We start from the raw sequence: 25402 nt of genomic DNA on the forward strand, positions 1-25402 counted from the left end.
CCACCAGATAAAAGCCTCGGGTCTGTTATTAACACCACTATGAAAAACCATGCGGAAAGGTTCCTTAACAGAGAGCCTGCAATTTGCTAACCCTGCGAGCTGACGTAAATCGCAACCAGGAATGTTTTTTGGCACGAGTAACTTAACCACTTTCTCACCAAGCCTATTTTTGACACTTGGTGTTTACAAGCTAAAAATCATTTTTTTTTGCTAGAAAACTAAACATGGTATATTGTTTTTTAGCAGAGACCCTAGAGAATAAAATGGAGATCGTTTCAATATTTTTTTTATCACAACGTATTTGCACAGCGGTCTTCTAAATGCAATTTTTGGAAAAAATTCACTTTTTTAAATTAAACGAAAACAGTAAAGTTAATCCAATTTCTTTCCATAATGTGAAAGATAATGTTATGCCAAGTAAATAGATACCCAAGATGTCATGCTTCAAATTTGCGCATGCTCGCGGAATGGCAACAAACATTGGTACTTAAAAATCCCCATAGACGACACTTTAAAAATTTCAACTGGTTACCAGCTTAGAGTTAGAGATCTAAGGCTCAAATTATTGGTCTTGCTCCGACGATACCTCACATGTGTGGTTTGAACACCATTTACATATGTGGGTGGGACTTGCATATGTTTTTATTTTTATTACAAGGAATATGAACATCCCTTGTAATAGAAATAGGCATGACACGACCTCTTTATTGTGAGATCTGGGGTCAAAAAGGCCTCAGACCTCACAAATACACTACAAAAAAAAAAAAAAACGGCACCGACGCTTGAAGTCGCTCCGGTCCTCCAAGACCATAGAGTCAAGTGAGGGCCATCTTGCCATCACTCGAATTCCTGTCTGAGGAGCGGGGACCGGATAGTTTTCCCCGCTGCCAGCGGGTCCGGTAAATGGGGAAAATGACCGGGACTCAGCGAAGGGGGGCACCTCTTCCCCCACACCGTAAGGGTGATCCCGCAGCGAATCCGGCTGCTGGGACCACCCTTATCTGAAAGCAGACCTCCCACCCTTTAAAAAAAAATACCGGGGTTAGCTGTGATAATAAACAAGCAAAAAGTTGGGGGAGCACACCCTGAACATGTATTTCTAAAGCTGGTGCAGCTATGAACCCAGCGACATGCATATTAAAAAAGAATAGCACACACATGCAAAAGAAATGACTATCAAATATGAAGACAATCCATAAATAAAATGGGGATTTGGTCCCACCATGGCGATATCGTGCTCAAGCCCACCACTGCGTCAAAGTACCCCATTGTCAGTGGGTCCTACACTATCCATAAAAGCTGCCATAACCCCGGTATTTAGCGTCAATGTAACCGACGTAAATAAATGGTGGGCGGACGGTAAAAGATTAAATTGACAAATTCTTCAGGGAACCACTAAAGCTTTAAGAACTAGAGAGGTCCCAGGTAAGACATGCTCTGAAAACCACTGGTTTTGTGATTGACTAGTGATTAACTTCTTAAAATTGGGCTATAACAGTGTTTTCCAAAAGAGAATACTGGAGGAAAGCACTAATAGCCGCAGCCTAAACTTTTAAAAGGTAGTAATGGATAAGCCTTTGTCAGCATCTTCTTGAAAAAATTCCAGAGTAGACGGGACAACATGCAAAAATTTCTGATTTTCAGACAACCAAGACATACATTTTCTTCCAAACCTTGGAGTAAACAGCTTTTGTAACCGGCTTTCACCAATTAACCAGGGTTTTGGTTAATTTCTGGTTCTTTTTAGAAGATACCTACAGAGAACTTCTGGGATTAGCCTGATAGGAGGGAAGGCATAGCAAAGGCTGAATGACCAGGGATTCACTAAAGCGTCAATCCCCAGAGACTGATCCCCTGGATTCAGGGAAAATAGATTTTTGGTCTTGCTGTTTATTTGGGTTGCAAAGAGAATCACTTCCGGCGATCCCCACCTGCTGGCAATTTCAGCAAAGATTTCCTGGTTGAGAGAGCAAATGTCCCGACATATCTGGTAGCAACTGGGGAAATCTGCAAAACAATTTTGGGATCCTTTTAGGTGACTTGCTGAAATGGAAGCCGGATTCACCTTAGTCCACAAAAAAATTTTCAGAGCTATGAATTAGGGAGTACGACTTCTCGTACCCCCACTTATTGAGGTACAATACAATTTTAATGTCAGAATAAATCTGCAGATTACTACTGCTGACCTCCGTATGGAAAAACTTCAAAGGCCCTCTACTGCAAGTAAAAGAAGTACTACCACATCATACAAGGCCTAGATGCAGAAATAGTAGAGAGAATCCGCGCTTAGGATAAGGAGTATATGGAAGTGTAAACAACACCACACTCGGCTGCTGCCCACTTCAAGAAATGCGACCCTAGAAGGGGAGCATCAAATGTATAAGGAAAAATTGGAGAAGTGATTGGCGCTGCCTAATGGGGTGTTCGGGAGATCAATAGGTTTAGATATTATTGCGTCACTCCTGAAACCAATTAGTAATTAATATGAGATGCATGCAATATAGATGTAATAAAAGATACGTGTAATAAAAGCTAAATTGAAACCTGCTAAATTTAAACCTGTGTATGTCCGTGTTAAAACATAAAATTTGGAATATAAAAACTGTAAAATGTAAAGCCAAAGGCCACAAGTGTCAAAGTGCAAAAAATTATATAAGGATGTGCAGATCAAAGAAGTGAAAGCCTATATAAAGGGCTCTTGCAAATTGAATACAACAAATGAATATAGTGTACAAAAAATAAATATTGTGGGGGGCGTGTCCAAGATGGCGACCTGAGCAGACGTGCCTGCTGAGAGCTCCGAGAGCGATTTATCCTGATTGTAATCCGTGATTGCCTTTCCCACTTACCTTGGCCGATTTCGGTCCTCTGCATGCCCAGCCAATCATCTGCCCGACCGCTGCGGGCGAAGAGGCTCCATTTTCCGCAAACGGTGCCATCCCCAGGGGGCGCCCGCTCCCGCGCAGACTAGGCCGCAGCCGCCTCGCCCTTCCTGCAATATGGCCTCCCAGACGGAGCGACAACCTGCTGCCGAGGTCCCGCTGCCTGGCATCCCGGAGGTCATGGCGGCTATAGTGGCCTGCCAGACGGCACTCACCACGAAGATGGAGGCGGTGCAGATGGATGTCTGTTTGATGCGGCAGGACTTTGACAATATCCGGTCCCGGCTCACGAAGGTGGAACAGCGCGTTGGCCCTGTGGAGGACACGCTGGCTGAGCACACGGCCTCCCTGCGGGTTTTGCATTCCAAAGTGAGGACATTGGAGTTCCGTGCCGAGGACGCAGAGAATCGCAACCGGCGCAATAATCTCCGGATAGTGGGACTCCCGGAGGGTGCGGAAGGTAGGGACCCGACGCTGTTCGTGGAGGAGCTGCTCCGGTCATTGCTGCCTGCGGCCTGTTACTCCCAGCACTACACCGTAGAGCGGGCTCACCGGGTCCCTCCTCGCCCGGGCCCGGAGGGCTCTCCGCCTCGCACGATGATCCTTTGCCTTTTGAACTTCAGAGACCGGGATGAGTCCCTGCGGGCGGCTCGGGTCGCTGTCCTACCAGAACGCCAAGCTCATGATCTTCCCGGACTACACCGTGGAGACACAGAAACAGCGTCGCTCTTTTGACGCGGTCAAGGCTGCGCTCCGGTCCCGAGGCATCAAGTACAATATGCTGTTCCCGGCTAAACTCCGGGTGATTGATGGGGAATCCACCCGTTTTTTTCACGGATCCTAGCGATGCATCGGACTGGCTGGAGCGACTTCCCCCCCCCCCGTGGCTGAGTGGGTATTCCCTGTGCTGTTCATTACTCGGAGACGTTTCACCAATCCTTACGGTGCCGCTGGCTTGTGAATTTCTTACCTACCTGACTTTCCTGTGCCCTGGCTGCCATGCTGGCGGTGACTTGCATCTCCCTTGTTGGTGTGCGGCCTTATGCCTGGTCGGCCCCGAATGGATGTCAGCACCCATTGTCAGTTGGCTGGCTGACTTGAGCTCCTTGGAACTGCATGCTCGGATCTGGATTGTATCGCTCTCGGCTGAACCACGCAGCTGCACTTGACTGGTACCGGTTGTGCCTTCCTTACCCGAGTGCCCGTTGGCCCTTAGTTTCACGTCACCTTTTTGACTTGACTGTTGTGGGGGGTTAGGGGATCCATGCCTGCCCTTGTTTTTGGGTCTGGCGGGGTGGGGGGAACCGTGGGTTGTTTTGTTCTGACTCGCATAATGTGATTTCTACTGTTCTCTTTGGGTTACTCTGCGAGCTCAGGGGTTTATTTGTACAAGGTTTTGTTTTACTGGTTGCTCTTTCTATTATACCTGGTGTGGCTCCGGCCCTGTGTGCGACCCTTGCGGGGGTCTGGACGGTGGACGGGTGGCCTGGCCCCCCGGCTTCCGGCGGAGTGGTGATGCGTGCCTATCCTGCGTTGATGGTCCCCTTGGGTGATTATGGCGAAGGTTGATGTGATTTTCTGGAATGTTCGGGGTATGAATTCTGCGGTTAAACGCTCCTTGGCCTTTACCTTTCTGCGCAGATCTGCCCGCACATTTGTGTTCTGCAGGAAACCCACCTGCTGGGATCAGGGTCTTAGGCAGGCCTGGGTGGGCTCCCATTATCACTCCACGTACTCATGCTACGCCAGGGGGGTTAGTATCCTCGTGCATCGCTAACTGCCTTTTCAGCTGCTGGAGGTTCGGACTGACCCGGCCGGGAGATATGTGCTGTTACATGCTACCATACATTTAGTGCCCTTTCTACTGGTGGGTCTTTACTTGCCTCCTCCAGTTGACCATGCCTTCCTCTACACTCTTATGCAATTGATTGTCTCGTTTGATGTGGGCAATGTGCTATTGTTGGGTGATTTTAATATGTCTCCCACTCCGGATCTGGATCGCCTCCACCCTCCCTCGGTCTGGTCTGACGCCTTGGCCCGTTGGATGTCCACCTTTTCGCTGGTGGATGTTTGGCGGAGCTTACACCCGTCGGATCGGGCGTTTACGTGTCACTTGGCTTCTCATCGGACTTTCTCCCGTATAGACTTAGCGTTGGCCTCTATGGAGGTAGTAAAAATGGTCGCAGCTTCCTCCATTTTGCCCCGGGGCGGGTGGCGGCTGTCTAGATATTGGATAATGGAGCCCTCTATTCTTGACGCTATGCCGACTGAGTTGGCCATTTTTTGGTCAAGCAATATCGAGCACCCTGACCCACTGGTCCTTTGGGATGCCTTCAAAGCCTGGTTGAGAGGAGTGTATATTACCCGTATTGCGGCAGCTCGCAGAATTTCTGTGCAGTTGGAGGTGTCCCTACGCTCGGCGGAGGAGTTTTATGTAGAGTCCCCTGATGCGGCCCATTATTCCTCCTTCCAGCATGCGTTGCGGGAGCTCTGGGTGTGCAGGGCTGCTGCCACGGAGAAATCCCTTCTCTCGACAGCTCAACGTATTTTTGAACATGGGGACAAAAATGGCCGTCTGTTGGCCTGGTTGTCAAGGGAACAGACTCCTGTCACGCATATTAGTCGGATCCGGTCCCCTTCTGGCGACATGGTATCTGATGTCACAGACATAAATGGTTGTTTCCGTGACTTTTATCAAGCTCTATACACCTCTAGGGTGAACTATGTTGAGGAAGATTTAGAGAGTTACCTGGCTAGTGTCTCCCTCCCAGAATTGGATGAGGAGACTAGGGTGCGCTTAGATAAGCCAATTACCTTGGAGGAGGTCCAGACGGCTTTGTCGAAGATGCAGCCTGGCAAGGCTCCGGGCCCAGATGGTATCCCAGTGGAATTTTATTCTACGTTCCAGGAACCCCTGGCACCTCGCCTGTTGGATCTTTTGGCTAAATTTACAGAGCTGGGTGCCTTGCCGGACTCCTTCTCTGAAGCCCTCATAGTGCTCATCCTCAAACCTGGCAAGGACCCGGAGGACTGTTCCTCATACCGCCCTATATCCCTGCTGAACGCTGATGCCAAGCTTTTGGCCAAGGTCTTGGCCATTCGTTTGTCTTCGGTCATTGAGGACCTTGTGCATGTGGATCAGACTGGTTTTATGCCTGGGAAGGGGACGGATATTAATCTCCGTCGTCTTCACCTCAACCTCTCTGCCCCACATCTCAACCCTGGGCAGCGGGTGGTGGCCTCTCTAGATGCAGAGAAGGCCTTTGACTCGGTCAAGTGGCCGTATCTTTGGTCGGTGCTCCGTCGCTTCGGGTTTGGTCCTCGCTTTCTGGGTTGGTTGCGCCTGCTCTATCGTCGCCCGTCAGCCCGGGTCCGCACAAATGGCGTCGCCTCTGCGGCCTTCCCTCTGGGTAGGGGGACGAGACAGGGCTGCCCGCTTTCCCCGGGGTTGTTTGCCCTGGCGTTGGAGCCGCTGGCGGCCCTCGTTTGTTCCTCAGAGGCTGTCCGCGGTTGGCGGATGGGCTCCCTTGAGGAGAAGGTGTCTCTACACCGATGACACCTTGCTATACCTGACGGATGCATCTTCGTCGCTGCAGGCCGCCCTGGCCATTTTTGAATCATTCGGCATGTTTTTGGGGATACGTATAAATTGGTCCAAATCGGTGTTTCCCCTCGATTCGGATGCGCGGGCCCTGGCGGCCCCTTCTCCCTTGATGTGGGTGGACGAATTTAAATACCTGGGGATCCGGATTACCAAAAACAGCGGTGACTACCTCTCCCGCAACGTTAGCCCTATATTGGACCGTCTTCGCGAACGCTGCGCGGGCTGGGGATCCCTGCCCTTAAACCTGCTAGGTCGTATGAATATCATTAAGATGATTTTTTTTGCCAAAATTCCTGTATGTTTTTCGTCAATCCCCGGTGTGGATTCCAGTCAGCTTTTTTCGTGACTTGGACGCTTGCGTCAGCTCCTTTTTATGGGCTGGATCGCACCCCAGGCTGGCGAGGTCTACATTACAGCTACCAGTGTCGTCGGGTGGCTTGGCCCTTCCACATTTCAAGTTTTACTTCTGGGCGGCTGTCCTGGTCACCGTCCATTGGTGGTTTGAGGGCTCTCGGTCGAACGCGGCGACGTGCCTGGAGGCTGCTTGCCTGTGCTCCCTGACGGGCCTCGGCAATCTGCCCTACCGGGGTGTGAGAGCGTATCTGTCTCTACCTCTACCAACTAGGACTAACCTCAGGGTTTGGACGGTGGCTCGAGCGCGGTTTCTCCATCCTAACACTTGGTCCCCCTACCAGCCCTTGTGGGGCAATCCATCCTTCCCTCATCTGCGGACGCTTCCCGATCCGCAGGTTTGGGCGGATCGCGGTATTTGCAGGCTGAAAGATATCATGCCAGTTGGTGAGCTGCGCACGCTTCCGGACTTGCGTGGCTCCTTTGATCTCCCCCGTTGGATAGGGTTCCGCTACCTTCAACTGCGCCATGTGATTCATGCCCAGTTCCCGACCACTCCAGTTCCCTAGACTGATCGCCTGGAGGATGTCCTAGCGCAGGCCGAGCTCCCCAAACCGTTATCTGACCTGTATGCTACCCTACTTGTTGAGGCCTCTCCGGCCCTGGAGCGCCTGTGGCAGCGTTGGTCTGCGGATATACCTAACTTGGATAGGGAGGATTGGGACGAGTGCCTGGGCCAGGGATCGAGCTCGGTTATAGCTGCCAGAGACAAGCTTATATACACCAAATTTCTGCATAGAGTTTACTTCACTCCTTCGAGACTGCACAGAATGTACCCTGCGCGTTCAGCTGACTGCCCTAAGTGTCTGCTGGCTGAGGGCTCCTATCTGCACATGTTCTGGGACTGCCCGCGTGTGACGGAGTTCTGGGGTGAGGTGTTTGAGGTTGAGACGGGCATTCAGAACATCAATGTCACACGTCCCCCAGGAGCTGGCGCTTCTGGGCATCCCGGATCAGGTCAAGCGTTCTAAATACTCGAGATTAATGATATCTTTGGTTCTATATTATGCCAGGAAGGAGATAATTCTGCGGTGGGGTTCCCTCTCCCCTCCCACGCTGCCGGCGTGGAAGTCCCTGGTCAACGGGGCCCTCCCCCTGTATAAACTTACCTACATTGCTAGGAATAGCCCCCGCAAATATGAAAAGATTTGGCAGCCATGGGTAGACCATGTGACTTGATCTCCCCTTCACTGGTTGTATTATTGCATAATGATCTGTTGGTTCTCTCAAGGATCTCTGACTTCTTCACACTTTGTTGTTGTATCACTTTATTGTGCTCCCACTGTGCCTTTGTTATGCCTTATTTCACTGCACTGATGTTTTGGGATTGATTCTCCCCGTCTGTTTTTCATGGTGGCCACTGGCTGCACATTTATTGTATGCTGTTTTTTCTCTGTTTTATTTCAATAAAGAGCAACCTTGTTTGTAAAAAAAAAAAAAAATAAATAAATATTGTGAATATAAAGTGCTGACGTGCAATAGTAAATCCTAGAAGTGGAACTTTAAAATAAATGGATGTATATAATCTGTATAGTAACAGTAATGTGTAAAAGTAATACGAATATATTCACAAGCAATAAATATAACTATAATAAATACAGGTGATAAATATAGCTGCCCATAAATAAGTGCAATAGTGAGAGAGAAATGACTGTGCAAATTCAGCAAAAAAAGTGAGTGTCACTGTAGGACGTCACACAAATTAGTCCAAAAAAAGGTGCAATCATATCTAAAGAATGAATCCGAAAAGTCCTATAATTAAATAGTCCATATACAGTGGTAAAGGTACTCTTTTCTCTATGCCCGGAGTGTAGTGAATGGGCGGAAGGTAAGGTGCTCCCCTAAGCCTGGGGTCTTGCGCTTACCAGATTCCTGTACCCCTACAGGGGTAACTAGCGGGTCGATATTGGGGATCGCTCCCATACACTGGCAACCTGGTTGGCACGCACGCTACTCCCAGGTGTGCACCTCGAGAGAGGAGGTTGCGGCTCCTATGCCAGACGGACGCACCATAGGTTTTTTGTTTATATGAGTACATGTCTTTTTAAATCGGAATAAAGCAATTTTAAACGATAATACACTATCGGAGGCTCCTTTCCCCTTTCTTCTTCATACCCGGGTACTGTACTGGAATTGTTCATCTACTGAGCGGACACCATATACCATATGACAGAGTGAGATCGAGCATTAGGAACGACCAGGTTGCCAGTGTATGGGAGCGATCCCCAATATCGACCCGCTAGTTACCCCTGTAGGGGTACAGGAATCTGGTAAGCGCAAGACCCCAGGCTTAGGGGAGCACCTTACCTTCCGCCCATTCACTACACTCCGGGCATAGAGAAAAGAGCACCTTTACCACTGTATATGGACTAATTATAGGACTTTTCGGATTCATTCATCAGATATGATTGCACTTTTTTTGGACTAATTTGTGTGATGTCCTACAGTGACACTTTTTTTGCTGAATTTGCACAGTCATTTCTCTCTCACTATTGCATTTATTTATGGGCAGCTATATTTATCACCTGTATTTATTATAGTTATATTTATTGCTTGTGAATATATTCGTATTACTTTTACACATTACTGTTACTATACAGATTATATACATCCATGTATTTTAAAGTTCCACTTCTAGGATTTACTATTACACGTCAGCACTTTATATTCACAATATTTATTATTTGTACACTTTTGTACACTATATTCATTTGTTGTATTCAATTTGAAAGAGTCCTTTATATAGGCTTTCACTTCTTTGATCTGCACATCCTTATATAATTTTTTGCACTTTGATTGACACTTGTGGCCTTTGGCTTTACATTTTACAGTTTATATTCCAAATTTTATGTTTTAACACGGACATACACAGGTTTCAATTTAGCTTTTATTACACGTATCTTTTATTACATCTATATTGCATACATCTCATATTACTTACTAATTGGTTTCAGGAGTGACGCAATAATATCTAAACATATTGATCTCCCGAACACCCCATTAGGCAGCGCCAATCACTTCTCCAATTTTTCCTTAGACCTAGATGTAGTTGGCCATCGTCCCCAAAGTCATACGTGAAAAAGATACCCCTAAACTTGAGAGTGGGACTATGTGGGCAACCAAACGTCCAAGAAATACAAGTATATAAAGTAATTAGTAAAGAACAATTTTATTGTACTAAAAAATAAATAAGAGACTGCAATGTCTATGTAACACGTAAAAAAGAGTTTCAGGTGTGACCACCTTTCTTCCGGGGTCTATTTGATGTAGACTTATGAATGCCTGTATTTTTACAAGAAATAAAGAATTTTTACAAAGTTATATTTCAACTCAACTTTTATATGTCTAGTTCTAGAATTTTAATGGGAAGCATATTTTTACTTCAACAGATCCCCAATACATAAAGTATCAAGTATTTCTGTCTTCGGTGTCCAGAATCTCACGTGATGCAGTGACCTGGCCCCTCAATCCCCCCCAAACATCAGCCTAAGCTCGATGAAGGGTAAAACAAAAGACACTTTATTCAACAACTCACTTCCAATATATACAGTCTCATGTGTTGGATTTCATTATCATATGCAAATGCAATTGCATACAGAACATAGTCAACATGTCCATACCGAAGGAGAGCTGGGATCGTACCAGACAGGCGCAGGCAGGGGCCTGCACAGAGGTGGGCGGAGTATTGGAGGTGCAGGCATCAGAGCAGAGTAGAGGGGTGACAGTTAGGAGGGGTAGAAGGGGACAAGGCAAGGAGGCCGGTCCTGGGCTGGAGCACCCCAATAAATACGCTCCATTGCGTGATGTTGGGGAAACCAGTCAGGGATCAGAATTGCTGGAGCAGAGCGACGCCCCTAGCTGCCAGGGGAAGAACTCCTCCAGTGAGGCCAGGAGAAAGGGAAAGGAAAGACAGGTGCTGGTGGAAGGGGACTCAATTATTAGAAGGACAGACAGTGCAATCTGCCACAAAGACCGTGAGCGCCAAACAGTCTGCTGTTTACCGGGCGCTCGGGGTTTGGCACATCGCGGATCGTGGGTACCAATGACATAGGCAGAGGAAGACGGAGAGTCCTAAACGATTTCAGGGACTTAGGAGCTAAGTTGAGGACTAGGACCTCCAAGGTAGTATTTTCAGAAATACTACCTGTACCTCGAGCCACACCAGAGAGGCAGCAGGAGATTAGGGAAGTTAACAAGTGGCTGAGGAGCTGGTGTAGTAAGGAGGGTTTCGGGATCCTGGAGAACTGGGCCGACTTCTCAGTCGGCCACCAGCTCTTTGGTAGGGATGGATTGCACCTAAATGGGGAGGGTGCAGCCGTACTGGGTGAGAAAATGGCCGAAAAGTTAGAGGGGCTTTTAAACTAGGTGATGGGGGGGGGGGGGGAAAGAGTACAGATGTAGAATTAGCCAGTGGAAAGCAAGATTCAGGAGGGTAGAAATGGGGGCATTAGTGGTAGGGAGTTCGGAGCTTCTAAACCTAGGGTGGGAATGGGGAAAAAAAAAAATCAAGAGCAGCCTAAAAAAATCAAATGAGGATATATGCAACCGGTCAAAATTACGAGGCTTGTATACCAATGCCAGAAGCCTTGCTAACAAGATGGGAGAGCTGGAGCTGCTGATGTTTGAGGAGGACTTAGATTTTGTGGGGATAACAGAGACTTAGTTTGACAGCTCTCATGACTGGATGGCGAGCATTCAGGGGTATTCCCTTTATCGCAGAGATAGAGAAGGTAAAAAAGGGGGAGGGGTATGTCTGTATATTAAGAACAGTGTACAGGTAAATATGAGGGATGATAATAATGGAGCTATGGACGAGGCAGAATCCCTATGGGTAGAACTTCAAAAGGGAAGGCACTGAGGAGAAGGTAATATTGGGCGTATGCTATAGGCCAGGGCTTGACAAATTTGTTTGGAATCTAGGAGCCAGCTAAAACAGTTAGGAGCCAGTTTTTTTTTAAGCTTTATTTTCAATGACGAAAGTTACCGATCTTAAATTTAAAGAGTGCAGCAAGGTTGGGGGCGATAGGAGATCCAGTGACCAAGAGTAACATATGCCACCTTAGGCCCCTTTCACACGGGTGCCTAAGCTAAGCAGAATCCGCATGCTCAGTGGGGATCTCTCTGCTGATCCCCGCTGAGCAGGCGGATGACAGGTCCTGTCCGCTCTGCTATGCAGACACAGCACATTCTCCTCTATGGGGCAATCGGATGGAAACGGACTGTCTGTTTGCATCCAATCCGATTCACTGGACGGATGGTAAATAGAATCACCATCCGTCTGTTTTTGGCGGACAGGATCGGATGGCGGCGGCTTGCCACTCCGTAGAGAATGAAGGGTCCGATCACATCCGCCTGAAAAACTGACAGGCGGACCTGATCAGAAAGCCAGTGTGAAAGGGGCCATCGGCTGTGTGGCATGGCAGGGCAGGGAGATTATGAAAATAATAATTTACTTTATTTTTTTCCATAAAAGATTCTTATTGTGAATAAGGGATTTTAATGCAAAAACAAAAGATCAACACAGAAGTGCATAAATATGTAAAACACATTATCCTTGAATTTCCAGGAGAGAGCGGTGTAAAATGGGATTTAAAAATAAAATCAAATAATAACCACACTCCCTGCACACTTACCTTTAACAAAAGGGCGCCAGATGAAGACTGCAAAAACTTGCATCTCTCCACCTCTTGGGCAGGAGAAGGGCAGGCATTAAGAACAAACAGTAGAAATTCCTTGTATTGCTAGATACTGCGTGTTGTACTACTCCAGGCCGCCAGTTCCCCATTGGCAGCATCTCCGTGAAGAAGGCCCAAAAGCCGGGGCCTCAATTTTTGTATGATGCGGTAATTCGAGCGCTCTGGGGGGGGGCGCAAAGCAACAGGACATCTGCAGTGCACCCTAGGCGCCAGGTCGCTAATTCTAGTCGCAAATGCGACCTGGCGCCTGGGGATTGTCGAACCCTGCTATAGGCCCCACCAACCAGAGGGAGGAGGGGGAGGCGGACCTCCTTTTACGAATAGGATTGGCAGCAAGGATGGGAAATGTCATAATGGGGGGGGGACTTTAATTATCCAGATATAGACTGGGCAGAAGGAACCGCGCATTCAGCCAAGGCTCGGCAGTTCCTAAATGTTTTGCAGGACAATTTCATGGGTCAGATGGTGAATGCACCGACAAGAAACAATGCGGTACTTGACCTACTTATTACCAACAATACAGACCTGATCACGGATATAGAAATACGGGACAACTTAGGAAACAGTGACCATAGGTCAATTAGTCTTAGTATTAATTATAGTAATAGGAAACACAAGGGCAAGAGAAGGACACTGAATTTCAAAAGAGCCAATTTCCCAAAAATGCTAGAAAATATATGGGATAGAACCCTGGGAACAAAGAACATGGAGGAGAAATAGGAGTGCTTAAAAAGCATACTTAAAGGGATTGACCAGTGCATTCCAAAGGGAAATGAATTTAAAAAAGAGCAAAACTAAACCCTGGGTTGCTAAACTCCAACATAAAAATGCATATTAATGCTAAAGGAAAGGCCTTCAAAAAAATACAAGGCTGATGGGTCATTGGCAGCATTCAAGCATTACAAAGAGTAATAAGAAATGTAAAGACAAAATCAGGGCGGCTAATAGAGAACACGAGAGACATAGCGGAAGAGAGTAAAAAGAACCCCAAGAAATTCTTTTAAGTATATAAACAGTAAGAAAGCGAGGTCAGAACACATTGGCCCCATAAAAGACGATAAGGGAGTTTAAGCCACAGAGGACAGGGAAAAGGCGATAGTGTTAAATCATTGCTTCTCTTCAGACTTCACAAAAGAATTGGGGGGGGACTACACTAGCCCAGCTTGTAAGGCCAAGCTAAATAACACACCTCAGAAAGTACCGCCATGGCTAACAGAAGATACTTAGAACTAAACTAGAGAAACTTAACATAAATAAATCACCGTGACCAGATGGCTTGCACCCGAGGGTTCTTAAAGAGCTCAGCCAGGTGATTGCCAGACCATTATTCTTGATCTTTAAGGATAGCTTACAGACGGGTATGGTGCCAGCTGATTGGAAAAAAGCCAACGTGGTACCAATATTTAAAAAGGGCCCGAGATATATCCCGGGTAACTATAGGACGGTCAGCCTAACATCAGTAGTCTGCAAGATTTTGGAGGGGATGTTAAGGGAACACAAACAAGACTTTAGTAATGAAAATGATAGTAATCAGCATGGATTCATGAAAAATCATTCTTGCCAAACCAATCTATTAACCTTCTGAGCTGCCACCTAGATAAAGGTAAGCCTGTGGTGTACCTGGACTTTGCAAAGGCATTTGACACCGTTCCCCACAAATGCTTACTGTTCAAACCAAGGAAGGTAGGTATGGACCATAAGGTGAGTACCTGGATAGAGAACTGGCCCCAGGGGAGGTTGCTAAGGGTGGTGATTAATGGGGAGTACTCCGATTGGGCAGGTGTGGAAAGCTGGGTCCCCCAGGGTTCTGTTCTGGGGCCAATTCTGTTTAATTTATTCATAAATGATCTAGAGGAGGGGATATCGAGTACAATCTCAGTATTTGCAGATGATACTAAACCAAGCATGCCAATATCTTCTGGGCAGGATGTGGAAACCTTACAAGAGGACCTGAACAGAATAATGGGGTGGGCAACTACATGGCAGATGAGGTTTAATGTTGAAAAATGTAAAGTAATGCACTTGGGTACCAGAAACCAAGATATTCACTAGGGGGGGGGAACCTCTGGGTGAGTCTAGGATGGAAAAGGACCTGGGGGTACTGGTAGACAACAGGCTTGGCAGCGGCATGCAATGCCAAGCCGCTGCAAGCAAAGCCAACAGAATACTGGGATGTATAAAAAAGGGGATTCACTCCAGAAATAAAGAGATTATTCTCCCACTCTACAAGACTCTGGTCCGGCCACATCTGGAGTATGCTGTCCAGTTCTGGTCCTCAGAAAGGATGTGCTGGAACTGAAGTCAAGAGAAGGGCAACAAAAATAATTAGGGGAATGGAGGACATCAGCTATGAGGAAAGACTACAAGCACTGAACCTATTCTCTCTGGAGAAGAGACGATTGAGGGGGATATGATATCAATGTACAAATATTGTACTAGCAACCCTAGCATATGGAAAAACCCATTCAGAGAAAGGGAATACAATAAGACACGTGGCCACTCACTAAAACTAGAGGAAAGGCAGTTTAACCTTAAAATACGCAGGGGGTTCTTCACTTTAAGAGCAGTAAGGATGTGGAATTCTCTTCCGCAAGCCGTTGTATCAGCAAGGAGCATCAATAGTCTCAAAAAATTAGATGGGCACCTTAAAGACAAAACCATACAGGGGTATACAATGTACATTTAACAGCAAACACACACACACACCATAGGTTGAACTGGATGGGCTGATGTTTTTCAACCTCACTAACTATGCAACTATGTAACATACCTTGGTCATCTGGAAAGAGACAGTAGGTGAATGAGACTGCAACATCATAACTCCACAAACAACAATCCCCCAAAACAAAGAGGTGTAAAGACAAAACCACCTCTTAGATGACAGCAGAAGACGTAAGCTCGCAGACTGCCCGTCTTAGTTTTCAAAACCCCTTACTATAAATGTCAATACACATCCCCACAGTATACAATAGCCGAGTTTGACATCATTAGCATCTCTTTAGTCTCTCAATGTGTGGAGAAGTCCTCTGCTGCAACAGGCAGCTTTAGGCCTGTAACATTAATACCAGTCTCAGAGCCTGTATCTTGGGGTGACATGGATTTGAGGCCAAAGCAACACTACTCCCATGGTCCTCCAGCATATACCCCTACACAGAGGTGCTCTCCCCTACAAGCCAGGGCCCATGGTCCGTGGGCAGGAGTCTGGCCTCCACACACCTCCAGTAGCCCATGGCGAATGTCGCAAATGGTCGTTTGTCACAGTTACATACCACAGATGTCACATATATTGACATTTGCCTAATCTCCAAAACTGATTAGCCACATTGCCTGTCACTTTCTTTGTATGACCTCCCATTCTAAGCCGTGGTTTGTTGCATAGAGACATTGCATTCTATTTAATATGTTGTACAATAAAATTGTTCAATACATACATATCTTGGATGTCTGGTCACCCACAAAGTCTCACTCCCAAGGAGGCATCTTGCTCGCTACTGCAAGAAGCTCCCTCTGATTTGATGAAGCCCTTGCTTCCACAGTGGACCATCTTTCTTATGCTATCTCGTTGTGTAGATGGGATAACCACACCCGTAGTGATTCTTTGAGACACTGATATTAACCATTCTAGGCCTCTGGTCAGGTGGACCTCCACCCCCCACAGGGCTCTCTACTTTGGAGGGTAGCCATACCAGCCGATGCAAAGAATTTGGAGATCCATCCCAGTTCCTTAGCAGGAATAATTGAAGTGGTCGTTAGTGAAACCTCGCCCATGGTATGGCATGAAAACAACAAGTCATAAGGCCTACTGCCCTTAAGACATCAGAGCGAAACCAGCTGGTTGCTTTGCAATGACGTCATCCTGTGTGTCACTTTTGAGATCTTTTCCTATGGAAGTTAAACTTTGATCCAAAATTGAGGAAAGCTCATTACTGAGATAAGTCACTCTCTGGGCAGATCCTTTTCCAGTTTCTGATGAGACTGTCACTACTAGGAAGTTGTCCAAGTAGGGGATGACTAATTGATTTTAGTCTTAATGGGGCAATCGCTTCCCCTAGAACCTTTGTAAAGATTTGTGGGGCATATGACAGTCCAAGGGCAGTGCCCATAACTGAATAACAGATGTCACCCCAATCTCACTGCTAGTCCTAAAAATCTCTGATATGCTGGATGAATAGGAATGTGCAGGTAGGCATTCTTCAAAAAGGGGAAGTCCTGCTTTTAGGACTCATCCTTCGCTCCTCTTGCACAATTGGCACTTTTAAAGGAAGGGGGGGGGGGCAAAGAACAGGTGCCCAATTTTGACATACCTGCTCCCCCTTCCCACTTCCATTCTTAACAGATGTTCTCCTCCCTTCTTAGGCAATACCTCCGAGGGCTTTTAAAAAAAAAAAAAAAAAAAACACCACACACAAATGTATGGGAGTAAAAATGGGAGTAAAAGCCCTTACCCTGATCTGAGGAACTGGGATGAGGACTTCCTGATCTACCAAGTCTTCAATCCGGAGGCGCAGGGCACTCGCCTTTACTCGTATACGGCGCAGGTTGGGGATAAATGATCTCGCTGGCGGCTGTGAATCCAATTCCAACTTGTGCACATTGGTCACCAGATCTAAAATAAATGGACTTGAAGTGATTGGTGCCCACTGTGAAGGAAGGCCGTCAATCTTCATCCCACTGGGCGGCAAAAGTCATTGTGACCTGGCGTGTTGAGGGTTAAACAAGACCCCCCCCCCCCCCACCGCCTTTGTGTCCTGTCTTAGGCCTGGCTTTCTCACGGACCCTGCCGTCTGCCCCCCTGACATCTAAAATGTTTAGGCAGTCCGTTTCCTTTTATTTATTTTTGGGAAGCTACTTCTTCCTGTTGTCTAGGTCTAAACAGATTGTCGCCTGACAGGGGAAGGCCACACAGGCGCAACTTAGAAGAGGAGTCATCTGACCATGTTTTGAGCCTGAAGCTTCCTCTGGTGGAATTGACCAAGGCAGAGGTCCGAGCTGCCACCCTTACCATTTTGGCGGAGGAATCCGCAAAAAAAAAAAAAACCCAAATAGGAGTGGAAAGATATAGAAATCTGATTACTCTGAGTGCCTGCAGACAGGTGGGTTTGTATTTGTGATAGCAAACACTCAAGATTTCTGGCTACACACAGATGCTGAGGCTGGTTTAAGACTGACAAGCGATGAATACTAAACCCTGTGTAACAGGTTATCACCTCCTCTTAACCATGGGGTCCCTTAGCGTGCTCATGTCGTCAAATGCCAGGTCCATATTCTTAGAAGTTTTAGAAAGAGGCACGCCCAACTTGGGGCACTTACTCCAAGGCTGCGTCATATCCTCAAAAGTAAACCTTTTAAGGCTGTTGAAAAAAAAAAAACGGCTTCCTCTCTGGATTCTCCCATTCCAATTTAATTGTATCCAGGAGCTGTTAACAGTAAAGACCCTGGCTTTCTTCTTATGCATTCCCTGTTAAGATCGTGCTTTTACATTTGCACCTTTTCTTCAATTTCAAGTGTCACATAGATCGCCTTTAAAAAAATTAGCATCTTTCAGTGATAGTTTGTACCTAGAGCCACTGATGGATTCTCTATCCTAAGCTCGTTCACAGATTTAGATTTTTCCTGGAAGAATGGTGAGACCTGGCCTCCTCTGCTGGATCCTCGCTTTCCGCACCCTGTGGCGGAGCACCAGAAAAAACTGCAGCCCCATCAGAAGCTGGACCCTGTGGGGGGACCTTTATCTTGTCAATCAGGGATTTGAAAGAGCTAAAGATAGGAATGAGCTAACCTAACAGAAGCAAGCATTTTCTGGCAAGATACTGCTGGGTCATCCTTAACCAAGCTATCATCTATACATGCGGCAGACTACTTTACTCCATGAGGAGCTTAATTTGGCCACACAAAATGCGCTTTTCATCATGGGAGCCTACGCCTGCGTCTTGGCTTGCAACGTGCTGGAACAAGCTGCCCAAGTTATGCAAATTACACCATAGTGCAGAAGAAACAGTAAAGGTGCTCCCTCACCAAAGCCCCACTAAGCCCATGTGAGGAATAAGCCCCACAGGATCCCAGGCTTACTTGTGAGGTACTGGTGCCAGAGCCTGCCTGTGCAGGTGATGCAGAGGAATCCATCCTGCTGCTCCTTATAGCAGGATTCAGGTGCCCGGAAGTGGCGATCAACAACCTTACCCGACACAGCCAGCCAGGCTGCCATCGAGGATGCAAGGCCACGCGATCTGACCTGTCCGACAGTAGAATATGCAAAAAAGGCAACAGCGGTCCTGTCCTTCCCCAGGCACTGAGGACAGCAGCAGCCCCCTACCCCAGTGAAGAAGTAGTAACTTTCCTACTGCTTAACAGAAGCACAGCCCATGAAACCCAAGGAAATAAATTCCAGAAAACATTTTACCCCCCATCCAGAAGAAACCTTAATACTGAATGGGAGGCCTGGAGGACCGCCTTTTATCTGGTGGGGTTAATGTGTTTACTGTCTGGGTATAAGGAGCCCAGGTCTCATGGGCTGTCCTGGAAGACTGGAGAAAGATTTTAGATCCACTTTACTACAGCCATAGTGGCAGAACAAAGGTACTGCACGTAAGAACTACCTAAATTTGTTTCACGCATCAGAAAATCGCAAAAAAAAGAAAAAAAAAAAAAGCAAAAAATAAAAACTGTCTCTTAACAGGGTTGTAAAGTGTGAAGGGGTTTTTTATCCTAATACATTCTATGCATTAAGATAAAGCCTTTGTGCCGCAGCCCCCCTCAGTCCCTCTAATGCTTACCTAAGCCCCATCTCCATGAGTGCTTTCTTTCCAGGACTTGCCTGATTGGTTGAGACACAGCAGCTGCGCCATTAGCTCCTGTTGCTGTCAAATTCAGTTAGCCAATCAGGAGAGGGGGTGGGGCCAAATTGAGTCAACCCCCCCCATGTGTCCATCCACATTACCTGCCAAATCTATGACAAGCAAATTTACAGTCTGGCTTGACACTGTCCTACACAGTACTCACATTTATTGCTAAATGCGCTTGGGGACAGTGTCCAGCTGATGCACATTTAAGCCCATTACATTATGCCAGGCAGCAGGGCTGGATGCTGCACTTACACAAACCTGGTGCCTGAAAACAGCAGGATTTTACGTTGACAGGCCAAACCGCCACTGTGTATATAGCCTAAAATTAAACTGGACATCCTTTCAGAAATCAAAAAAAAAAAAAAGTCCAAATAATTTCCTAAAACTCTTGAAGTTTATGCAATTTAGCCAAACTGGCATCTTTCCCCTAAACTGTTTATCTGCTTAAGACCTGCATACAGTACGCGGGAAGAAGGCTCTGCTGCGCCAGATCACATGTGAACCAGCATTTCGGAGTATAGGGCGCATGTCCTCCCCCCTTCCCCTGATCTGTGTGGTCATTCAGCAGGCCCAGCCATTGATTTATGGTCAGGACCTGCTAATTGGCTTATGAAATTAAAGCACAGAGCCCTTTGTTTACTAACCACACAGGTCTCTATACAGAGCAGCGATATGGCAAAGCACCAAACAATGTTAACATAAAGTAATAAAAGATATTCAATAACTAATAGGTACAAAAAGAGCAGCCATCAGCAAGACTTGAGTCCAAAATATAGAAACCAAATATCTCCTAAAGGATATACGACAGTGCTCCGTTAACCTTAAAGTGCAATCAAATCCAAGTGCCTAATACTGTAATACTGTGAATAGTCCAATCAAGTGATCTTGTGAAGTGACAGAAGATGAGTGATCCTGCTCCGAACCCACAGTGCACACCGCACTCACGAGAACTTGTTGACCTCTTGGGTAGAGTTGAGCGGACACCTGGATGTCCGTGTTCGGCGGGTTCGGCCGAACTTGGAGAAAAAAGTCCGGGTCCGTGTCCCGGACTTTTTCCGAAATTTACCCGGACACCGAACCCCATTGAAGTCAATGGGGACCCGAACTTTCAGGCACTAAAATGGCTCTAAAAACACCAATGGAAAGGGCTAGAGTGCTGCAAATGGCAGCAAAACGTAGTTAAGAGCATGGCAAGTGCTCTGCAAACAAATGTGGATAGGGAAATAACTTAACAACAAAAATAAAAAACAGAAAGATAAAACAATGTTCTTCATCTGTGAAGGACGAGGCCCATATGGAGTAGGAGGGAGGTTGAGGTGGTGGTGGATGTGGCGGTGTCATAGGCGTGCGCACAGGGTGTGCCGGGTGTACCTGGGCACACCCTAATCACCTAGGGCACATTAGCATTATCGCTGTTTGCCCGTGAGGAGATGGGAAAGATCTCCCTCTAACCTGCTCTGCCATAAGAGAAGTGCCACACACTTCTATTTCACTTTGCCAGCAGGGAGAGTAATGTACCGGGGCCATATACATGTAGGCATACACATGCATGTGTATTTAAACTTTGGGGTGCACACCCTTATGCAATAGGCTGCGCACACCTATGGGCGGTGTAGGTGGAAGCGACGGTGGAGGAGGACAAGGTAGCCAACACTGGTTTTTTCATTCATTTTAAATGAGGGTACACCCCAAAAGAGTGAGAAAGAGCAAAAATAGAACAATGGCTGGGTAAGGTCGGTATCCCATCTCTATTCTGCACAAGGTACGGAAAAGTCCTGTGGGATACATGCCTGGTTCATTTTAATGAACGTGAGCTTGTCCACATTGTCTCTGGACAGGCGGCTGCGCTTGTCTGTGATAACGCCCCCAGCCGTGCTAAATACACGTTCAGATAATACACTGGCTGCAGGGCACGCCAGCACCTCCAAGGTGTAAAGGGCAAGCTCAGGCCATGTGCCCAATTTGGAGACCCAGAAGTTGAAGGGGGCAGACCCGTCATTCACTACATGTAGGCGTGTGCACACATACTGCTCCACCATGTTGGTGAAATGCTGCCTCCTGCTAAGACGTTCCATATGAGCTGCTGGTGCTGCTGTTTGTTGTGGCGTGCTGACAAAGCTTTTCCACATTTCGGCCATGCTAACCCTGCCTTCTGAGGTGCTGGCGGTGCCCTGGTTGCGTTGGCGAACTCTTCCTCCTCCTCCGCCTTGGCCTTGTGCTCCCACTGTGGCCCTGCTGTCAGGTGGGAAAGCCAGCAGCATAGCGTCTACCAGCATGTGCTTGTACTCGCGCATCTTGCGATCGCGCTCCAGTGAGTGAATTAAGGACGGTACGTTGTCCTTGTAACGGGGATCCAGCAGCGTGGCCACCCAGTAATCAGCACAAGTTAGAATGTGGGCAACTCGGCGGTCGTTGTGTTGACACTGCAGCATGTAATCGCTAATGTGTGCCAGGCTGCCCAGAGGCAACGAAAGGCTGTCCTCTGTGGGAGGTGTATCGTCCGTGTCCTCTGTATCCCCCCAGCCACGCACAAGTGATGGCCATGAGCTGGGCCTGGGTGCCACCCTGCTGTCAACATGGTTCCATCTCCTCCTCCAGCTCCTCTAGAACTGTGCCCCTGCTGGACAATTGTGTACCTGGCGTTTGTGGGTGAAGGAACCCACCCTCGGAGCCCCTTGCGAATGACTGCCCTGAAAGCCTTGGAAATGTTACCTCTTCATCCTCCTCCTCATCCTGTGCCACATCCTCTTCCATCATCGCCCAAATCGTTTTTTGAAGGAGGCATAGAAGTGGGATAGTTTAGCTGACAACTCCACTATGGCCTGCTGCTGCTCGCACAGTCTTTCCAGCATGTGCAAGGTGGAGTTCCACCTTGTGGGCACGTCACATATGAGGCGGTGAGCGGGAAGGCCGAAGTTACGCTGAAGCCCTGACAGGCGAGCAGCAGCAGGGTGAGAACGCCGAAAGTGCGCACAGATGGCCCGCACTTTCTGCAGCAGCTCGGACATATCGGGGTAATTTTTAAAGGAACCTCTGCACCACCAAATTCAGCACATGCGCCAGGCAAGGGATGTGCGTCAAACCGGCTAGGCCCAGAGATGCTATGAGATTTCGCCCGTTATCGCACACCACCAGGCCAGGCTTGAGGCTCGCTGGCAGCAACCACTCATTTGTCTGCTGTTCCATGCTCCTCCACAACTCCTGCGTGGTGTGTGGTTTTTCCCCCAAACAGGCAAGTTTTAAAACTGCCTGCTGTCGTTTACCCCTGGCTGTGCTGAAGTTGGTGGTGAAGGTGTTATGCTGACCGAATGAGGAGGCGGTAGAGGATGAGGAAGCGGAGTAGGAGGAGTTAGGAACAGGAGGCAAACTGAAGCGCCCTGCAATCCTCGGTGGTGGAAGGACGTGCGCCAAATTGCTATCCGCCTCAGGCCCATCCGCCACTGCATTTACCCAGTGTGCCGTTAAGGAGATGTAACGCCCCTGACCGTGCTTACTGGTCCACGTATCGGTAGTTAGGTGGACCTTGGCACAGATGGCGTTGCACAGTGCACACTTGATTTTTTCCCCCACTTGGTTGTGCAGGGAAGGGATGGCTTGCCTGGAAAAGTAGTGGCGGCTGGGCACGACGTACTGTGGGACAGCCACGACATAAGGCTTTTAAAACTGTGCGCCTCCAGACGGAATGACAGCATTTCAAAGGCCAAGAATTTTGAAATGCTGGCATTCAGGGCCAGGGATCGCAGGTGGGTAGGGGGGGTACTTCCTCTGAAGTGTTTGGGAGATGGAAAGCTGAACGCTTCCACGGGACATTGTGGAGATGGTTGGTGACCCAGGTGGTGGTGTTGCTGACAGATCCTCTGTTTGCGGGGTGGCAGGTGCCGGTATCACTACAGATGTGGATGGAGAGGCCGAGACTGCAGCAGAAGAGGAAGCAGGATGAGCCAGAGACCTTTCTTGGTTTTGAAGGTGTCTACTCCACTGCAGCTCGTGCTTTGCACTTAGATGACTGATCCTGCAGGTTGTGCTCAGGTTGAGAAGGTTTATACCTCGCTTCAGGCTCTGATTGCACAGGGTGCAAACCACTCGTGTCCTGTCATCAGCACGTTTTCTGAAGAACTTCCACGCTAGAGAACTCCTTTGAGCTCGCTTTGGTGCACTCGTTCTCTTGCTGCATTGGGCAGTAGCAGGCGTAGTGTCTAGGGCACGGCCGCTCCGCTTCTGCACCCTGCTCCCTCTTCTGCTGTGCTGGTGGCTCTGTGCGACCACCGCCTCTTCCTCCAAACTACTCAGGTCACCTGCATGACCTTCATTCCATGTGGGGTCGAGGACCTCATCGTCCTCCACATCATCTTCCACCCAGTCTTCACCCCTGCCCTCCTTGTCGGTCTCCACAATTCTGAGTGCCGCAGCAGTTGGCACCTGCATTTCAGCATCATCGGAGACGTGCTGCGATGGTCCTTCCATGTACTCATCTTGAGAAATAAGTGGTTGGGCATCGCTGCACTCAATCTCTTCCACTTCTGGGGCAGGGCTAGGTGGATGGCCCTGGGAAACCCTGCTGACAGTCATCAAAAAGAAGGAGACTGCCGCATGACTTGGGGTTTAGACTGCTTGCCTGATTTGCAAGGGGGTGAGGTGAAAGACGGTTGGACATTGGCTGCAGGTGCCAACTCTGACTGACCTTTCTGCAGTAGACTGGGTGGGAGACAATGAAGGAACCGAAGGCACTGTCAGCAACCCAATCTACTATCGCCTGTACTTCTGGCCTCATCCCTTCTAGAGGCGCATGATGCCCTACCAAATACTGCTGCAGGTTCTGTCGCCTACTCACACTTGAGGAAGGTGTTTCACTTGAGCGTGTAGCTGGCACAGATCGACCACGTCCTCTCCACGTCCTCTCCTTGCAACAGGAGCTCTACCAGCAGCACCACGACCCAGGCCACGGCCCCTATTTGACGGTCTCCTCATATTTCTTTAATTTATGATCTTGCCCTAGAAAGGTGTTTATTGAATAGCGGAACAAAACAACAGTATCGCACGGGTGTATCTCACAGTCAAATATGCAAACAATGCCGCAATTTAATTTTTTTTACCCCAAAAGGGTGTATATTGAATAGCGGAATAGAAAAAAAGGATAAAAAAAAACGGTGTATCTCACACGTACAAAACACAGACTAGGCCCCGATTACAATTTTTTGTACCCTAAAGGCAGGACGAGGAGTAGGAGGAGGTCCGAACAGGAGGCAAAATGAAGCACCCTGCAATCCTCGGCGGTATGAGATGCGCCCCAAAAATTGGAAAGGTGTATCTCACACGTACCGATACAGACTATCCCGCAATTTAATTGTTTTTACCCCAAAAGGTGTAGATTGAATAGCGGAATAGAAAATATGATATAAAATTGGTGATTCTTCAATAGCACATGTGAACAGCAGTGTCATATCAGTCAGCTCTGCTGCAGGCTATGGAGGGGAAAAAAAACGGAATTTTTGTAAAATCTTACCTGTAAAATTCCTTTCTCTGAGTCCTCCGACAGTCGCCGCCTCTTCATATTCGTCACATATGGGGTATTAGACTTTGCTCCGAAGGAGTAGCTAGGCAACAGAATATGTTAACATTAAAGCTTTTAACATATCCCACCCTCAAGGGGTGGTCCCCTCAGTCAACACCCTCCTACTTCCTGCAACCATATCTCAGTTTTAGTGGAATAGCAGTAGAGTATACAACCAAACCCCAAAAGAGGGGCGGGGGTGGCGACTGTCGGAGGACTCAGAGAAAGGAATTTTACAGGTAAGATTTTACAAAAATTCCGTTTTCTCTTACGTCCTCCGACAGTCGCCGCCTCTTCATATTCGTCACATATGGGGACGTCCCAAAGCAGTGCAAACATGAGGGGTGGGAAACGCATCCGCGCCGAAAAGGCAACGCAGTCTCCGCATCAAAGAAAGGAACCTTACCAAAGGAAGG

The 25402-nt window shown here is 47.8% G+C and overlaps 1 protein-coding gene across 1 annotated transcript in view; it reads right to left on the reverse strand.

Annotated features, from left to right (window-relative positions):
* The window catches only part of SNRPE (small nuclear ribonucleoprotein polypeptide E), a 143265-nt gene that overhangs the window by 96806 nt on the left and 21057 nt on the right, over window positions 1-25402 (reverse strand). The gene's annotated exons all lie outside the window — the stretch shown is intronic.

This window comes from Pelophylax lessonae, assembly GCF_965119305.1.
Source record: "Pelophylax lessonae genome assembly, chromosome: 2".
NCBI lineage: Eukaryota > Metazoa > Chordata > Amphibia > Anura > Ranidae > Pelophylax > Pelophylax lessonae.